Genomic DNA, 6,996 nt, shown 5'->3' on the forward strand with positions numbered 1-6,996 from the left:
ACAATGAAAATTGTAATAATATTTAGATTCCTCTGATGTTCTGCACTTCCTTGACCTTATTAGAAATTTAGAAATCCTTGTAACTTTGCCGGCCCCTTAGCTGGTCAGAAATAGCTCTTTGTAATCTAAACCTTTTTGGGTTTTTTAATGAGTTAAGCTGTAGGCCTCATAACATTTTAGATGGAAGTTTGGACTGGGTCACTTTGATGTAGGAGAACATAAATTTTATGTCAGAACTGTCTCTTTTGAAGTTAGATGAACCAATAGATGAACCATGAAACTCAGAAAAGGACACATACTTCCTTTCTGAACTCAGCCTAACTTTTGGAGTGCACAAAGTAAAGAAATATACAAAGGTCACACAGTTAAAACCACACATTGAATAGTTTGAGGGCAGTAACAGTGTCATAAAAATATTTTCAATAAGCTGTCTCCTGAATTAATAGCATATAACTGTTACAAGACAATACTAATAAATAAAACAGTAAAATTTAGCTACAAACTTCAGTCAATGATCCTGTAATATGACCCGCATTGCTGATATTTTTAGCCTATTACCGTATTAGCAATTCTTTCAATTTCAAACTTATATATAATAATTTATTATATAATATGACAATATATTATTATATGTTGTATAATTATGCAATTATATAATTATGATATTTATTACTATATACAATTATTATAATGAATAATTACTATCTAATTATAATATTTATTATTATACAATTATATAATGTTGGACAAGAAAACCATGATATTTTTCTCTTTTTGACCCTCATCTTGCAATCTGCATTAATAACACAATTGTTTACCTGGTTCCTTCTTTAAGCAAAACTCTTTTTAAAAAATGAAAATATGGTAAGGAAAAAAGGTGAGAAATTAAATTCAGATTTTTGTGTTTTCTGCAATCGACCTGTAACCAGCAGTATGCAATGTCCACTGTGCTAATGATGCTAGCCAGGGGAACCACACTCACTCTTTCACATTGAAAAATGCTGCCATTTCCAAAGAGGCTAAGAAAGGGATCTTTGCAGATTGTAAAGTCTCAAATGTCTTTACAGCTATTCCACAGTGGTGGCTTAGAGAGCCATGAGCATTGTAGTGACACTAGCTGTGGACTAGACTATGAAAGTGTGTAATTCTCTTCTCATTATTTCACTTCATTTTGGGCATTGGTTTCCACTTTGTCCGTTGTTTCCTCTTTACCATCCCCCATTTTCTTACACATTAACTGTTAAAGAAATGCTGTTTAAGGAGGAAAAAAGAAGAGGTCTAAGACAGGCCAAGGTGAGGAATATCCCACCAGTTCCGGGTGCCTACAGGACTGTCAGCTCCACAAGGTTTAATCTGAGACAAACAGGGGCAATGTTACAAACAAAACAAAAATATCTGGCCTCCCCCTCCCTCAGCAGAAGATGTTTGGTTTCTACAAAAGAAAAGGAAAATTGAATAAGGGTGCCCAATATTCCAACTAGCAATAAGCAATGTTGCTATTTTGTTTTAAGGCAATTCACTTACTGACAGGGGAAAAAAGAAGACATGCTACTGCATATTGAATGTCAGGGGAAAAAAATCTTGCTCAAATATTTGCCTTCATAGCATTTTATTAGTAGTACCTTAACCATGAATACTATCTCCCTAGCTGATCTGAAAAAAGTCACCTGTATTCAGAGGCAAGGCTATCATTTCCATTAGGGTCAGCAAATCAGGCCTCACTTTGTTCTTTTGTTATCAGGCAGGTAGAACCAGAAAACATAAATAAAATTCCAGTTGTGGAAAACAATCCTGCTACAGTACTGTTGTTCTGTTTATCTTATTTACTGCTGATTCTTTTCTATCCTCATTCCCACAAATTAGGCAACACAAGGATTAATGGAGAAATCATAGCTTTCTCTCATGTGGTGTGCACATTTTTATGTCCTTGTGACAACAACCAATTTCACTATTGCCACAATTTCAAATCCTCAACTCCAAGAGTGTGGCCACATGGTACATCAGATGGCTGTGGTTGCACATTCAATAATGCTGTTTCTTGCATTTACTAAGCAGCGCCTCTTTCTTCCCTCACCTCCAGCTACTTGTTTCCAACCTCATGCTACACTCTGCTATGTACGGTTGTTTGTGTGATCAGGTGACATATCAATTCAAATTGGGTTTTCCTAAACCATAACATTTTATGGCCAAGCCTTCTCAACACTTACATGAAATCCAAGGCAATTCCAGTAACACCAATGAGACTCTGATGTAACAAAATAAAGGTACTGTTGTGTAAATGGATGTTTGATTGAAGTAAAACAGTTGAGAAACAGAAGATGGAAAAGGAGAAAGGAAGAAGAACAAACAGCAATAACCAGAGCTTATGGAAAGTCAGACTTATTTTGTCTTAAGTAAATGGCAAACTACTAACTAAAGTATGTATGTGTTCTGAAACAAGTAATAGACATTTCAAATTTTCTTATCACAGGGAAAATATTGAAAATGCCACATTTCTTAAGGAAACACCACTGCAATTCCAGTGCCAAGACCCCAGTGCCAACGGTGCATCCCAGCCCTTCTTCTCATAGGACTGATAGGGAGCTAAAAAGTCAGAAGGGATGACCACTGAGGAGGACAGCCTGCAGTCTGGCAGCCAGAGTGCTTCCAAGAGAGGATGCCTGGAAACCCCAAGTATTTTGGGTGTCAGCTCCACAGAGCAAGGCCCATAACTCTTTAATCCCAGGACAGCCCATGTGGCAGGCTCAGATCCAAAGCTAAAAGCCCAGGCTCTGCAGCACACCATCGGAATTCAACAAGTTTGATAAAAAATGTTTGCAAGTGAAAACTGATTTTTTTTAGAAATCTTTCAATCCATCCAAAGAACAACCCTAATGCGGTGATAGCCTCTCCTCCCTTATGCCAGCAATGAAAATTCTCACAGCTAGGCCCAGCAAGGTGACCCTGCCTAGTTAGAGCTGCTTTGACAGCATTTTAGTAATGCTAAGGTGAATTGAAGCTGCTGTCGGACCAGTGAAACCCCCCATCCACCCAATCCTCTGCGTGCTTCCTGCGCTGTCGAGATGTGGCCAGGGCCACGGGAACCCACCTTGGCAGCTGCTCTGCTCTTCACTTACCAGTGTCAATGTTAGGCCTTTGAAAAAACACCAAGCGAAAATATATCTATCATGCAGTCCCCAGGCAAGCTTTTAAACCATGTGCGTTATCGGGGCGTCTCTAACCAAATAAAAAGTACTTTTTCCCCATAAATTAGTAACATTAGGGCACTGACAAGTAAAAATGCAAAGGTATTAAATTACTAGCAATGCACAACTCTGGTTGTTATTCGAAGGACAGTAAACCCCTGATTCACACTACTGCAACAGACCAGCTTTGCACATACACACAAATACACACACACACACGCAATTCTCCCTACGAAATACTGGCAGACCAGTCACCCTCGCAGTGCTCACTAGTTGCTCTTCCTGGTTGTTTTTTCTAACTAACCTCCCACTATTCCTGAAATAACATCAGCATTCAATCACCACCACTAACGGAAAATACCTTGTCATTCTAGGGAAGGGATTATACTGTGGTGTTTCCTGTAACAGCAGAGCCCTTGATTCACACTAGATCACAGTTTGCACCTCTTCTACCAATACCAGCCCTGACCAAAGAACAGTGGGGCTCCTCCTGATCCTGGGAGTTGATAACATATGGAACATGTCTTGAAATAATTTGGTAGTTAGCTGACGCTCTTGACAGATACAATGTGAGCAACTGCCGAAATAGCCAAGGACAGCAGATACTGCGTACAGGAGAAAGAGGAGCTTGAAGATAAAACTGGTAAAGAACTGGTTCTCAAGGCTAGAGATGGGGCATAATGAGATGAGAAGGAACTGTGCAGGCACAAGAAGAAAGTTCAAGCAGTGGAGACCCCAGAGACCCCTGAAGACCCCCTCAAGAATTCTAAACCGCATGTGTAAAGACTATGCAAATATGTTGATTAGTTCCCGGAAATAAGATGAATATGTATAACAATTCCAGGAAATCTAATGCATATGTATGTAATAGGCCAATATAAGCTGCAGACAAACACTGTTTAGGTATGCACGCTAGGTGGAATTAATGGAATTATCCCCCATGCACCCGGACGCCGCAATAAAGAATGCCTGCTTTCTAACCTACAAACAAGTGTTAGAGAGTTCTTTTACGACCGACTTTTCCAGTAACAGAGTTCTTCCTATGGAGTCAGGGTGTAAACAGGGAACACAGCTAGATCAGAGAAGCATTTTTAAGGTCTTGCCGTTTAGACATTGGCTCCGTGAAACAGCAGCTCCTTTCCGTGGCTGTGCTCTCCGCAAAGAGCAATCCCCACTGTGCTGATTTTGGCTGGGATAGAGTTGATTTTCTTCATAGTAGCTAGTATGGGGCTATGTTTTGGATTTGTGCTGGAAACAGTGTTGGATAATAGTGGGATGTTTTCATTATTGCTGAGCAGTGCTTACACAGAGTCAAGGCCTCTTCTGCCTCTCGCACCACCCCACCAGCGAGTAGGCTGGGGGTGCACAAGAAGTTGGGAGGGGACACAGCCGGGACAGCTGACCCCAACTGACCAAAGGGATATTCCATACCACAGCTGACCCCAACTGACCAAATGTTGTCATACTCGGCATATAAAGCTGGGGGAAGATGAAGAAAGGGGGGGGATATTTGGAGTGATGGCGTTTGTCTTCTCAAGTAACCGTTACGCATGATGGAGCCCTGCTTTCCTGGAGATGGCTGAACACCTGCCTGCCGATGGGAAGTGGTGAATGAATTCCTTGTTTTGCTTTGCTTGCATGCACAGCTTTTGCTTTACCTATTAAACTCTCTTTATCTCAGCCCATGAGCTTTCTCACTTTTACCCTTCCAATTTTCTCCCCCATCCCACTGGGGGGAGTGAGTGAGCGGCTGTGTGGTGCTTAGCTGCCAGCTGGGGTTAAACCACAACAACCACCCAGGCATGGGCTGAAGAGCATGGAATAGCAACGTGCTGCCACACAAAGACACTCCTAGTCATTACAACCCAAACATGCTACTGTGGCACAAGTTGTTAAGTCAGGCAAGCTCCACTAGACTGCCAGATTGTTCGGAAAATACCTGCGAGCTGAGACACCACAAGACTTCTTTCGGCAACTTGAACAAACCACATTCCCTGACTATGCTTTAGCCATCTTCCATTCCCTTACTCGTGTTCAATCCAAAATAAGCAGTAGTAAGTCTTAAATGGTATGTTGAGGTTAATTAAAACAATTCTTGAGGCACAGTAGCATTTTCCTCCTGTTATTTTGTCATAGTCTATACAGTTTACAAATTGATTTTCAAAGTCAACTCTTTACTGCTGCTGACACCTACCTGAGCTGAATCCTATAAAGAGGTAAGAGCTGCTCACTTACTTCACTTTTTTAATAATGTTTAATCTTGCAAAAGAAACTTCCCTGTTTCCACAGCAGTTCATGCCTAGCAATCACTATTCCAAAAACATATCTTACTGGTATAATTCTTTTTACTTTATAAAAGTTTAAAAATAAGTAAAGGTCGTATGCTAATTTGACATTTCAAAATCATACTCAAACCTGCAGCTTCATAAAAGTAAGTTTGATTATGACACTTGATGTACTCTACATATAGGAGCAGCTTAAAATTACTTAATACTTTATGAACTGAGATTTTTTTTGCAGTAAGACATAATTTTAAAAGGCCTTAAGTAGTGGAGAACACCCAGCCAAAGAATTTTTTTATCATTGTTCTGCTAAAATAACAGCAGATATACCAAATAAAGTACTTTCTGAAAATTCTTGAGCAATCACATTTCTCACTTCACCAAACTGCCACACAAAAAATTTAGAATTTAAAAAACCCTTCTCTTTTGTCAATGTTGTTCACCTATTTTTCCTTGGAATGTTTGAATTTTAACATACCAAAATAGAAGAGCAGAAAATCTCTTTAAAAATGGCAGGGGGGGGAAACTATCATTTCTTAGGAACACTGAAGATGTGCATAATACCCAGGCTGCTACTTACCATACTGACCTCAACATCTCATTACTATCCTGTATTCCTCCATCCTTATCTTCTCCCTTGTTCTTTCATTTCTTACCAAGTTTGTAAACTCTTCAAAGCAGGTATCCTTTACACAAGGCTTAACACAACAGAGGGCATCTTTCCACCACAGAAGTAATATAAAGTAATTGATATAGATAATATTATTCTTTTATAAAAGGAAATTGGATCTTAAATTGTCCTTTTATATTAGCTGGCTTCACTTGTCACTGATTTTTCAGTACGCTTCACATTCTGCCTCAGAGGAATCATCTAACTGACACTGAAAGATCTGATGGCTGGTTGGGGACAGATGGGATTTTGGGCAGCTAGAGAAGTGTAAGATGTTATTTAAATTATAAATTAAGCATAAAAGGACAATAATTATGTTTTAAAGATGACCCTGAAACTATCAACTGTTAATACCACCATGAGATTTCTGACTTAGCAACAAACTGATATATTGAACCTCCTCCTGAGAAAACCCAATAGTTTCAGGTTGGCTGCAGATGTAGAACACCACTTCTGTCATATTCACAAGGTTTTCTTCATAGCCAGAGCGCTGGAAAAGTAGCAGAGCAAACAGCTGTCCAACGCACAATTTTGTAACTATTTATGACAGGATCAGGTATGATTTAGACCCCGATCTTCAACATTTGTTTTCCAGTCTGAGAAGCTTACAGCCTGCCTGCGCACACTCTCCACATACAAACTATATACAGGAGGCTGGATTCCCAGCTGCTGGAATTAGCTGCTCAGCCTCTGAGCACAGCAGCTCAGAAGACAGAGGAAGAGCTAGAAGGCTGTGACTTGCAAAGGGACTCCACAGAAAAGACAAATTAAATAGGTCATCAGTTCTTAAACAGCTTGAAGAAGGTCATTCCCTTAGAAGGGTTCTGCTGCTTAGCTCAAAGGAGGAGAAGGGTGGTTT

This window comes from Gavia stellata, chromosome 3, assembly GCF_030936135.1.
Source record: "Gavia stellata isolate bGavSte3 chromosome 3, bGavSte3.hap2, whole genome shotgun sequence".
Lineage (NCBI taxonomy): Eukaryota > Metazoa > Chordata > Aves > Gaviiformes > Gaviidae > Gavia > Gavia stellata.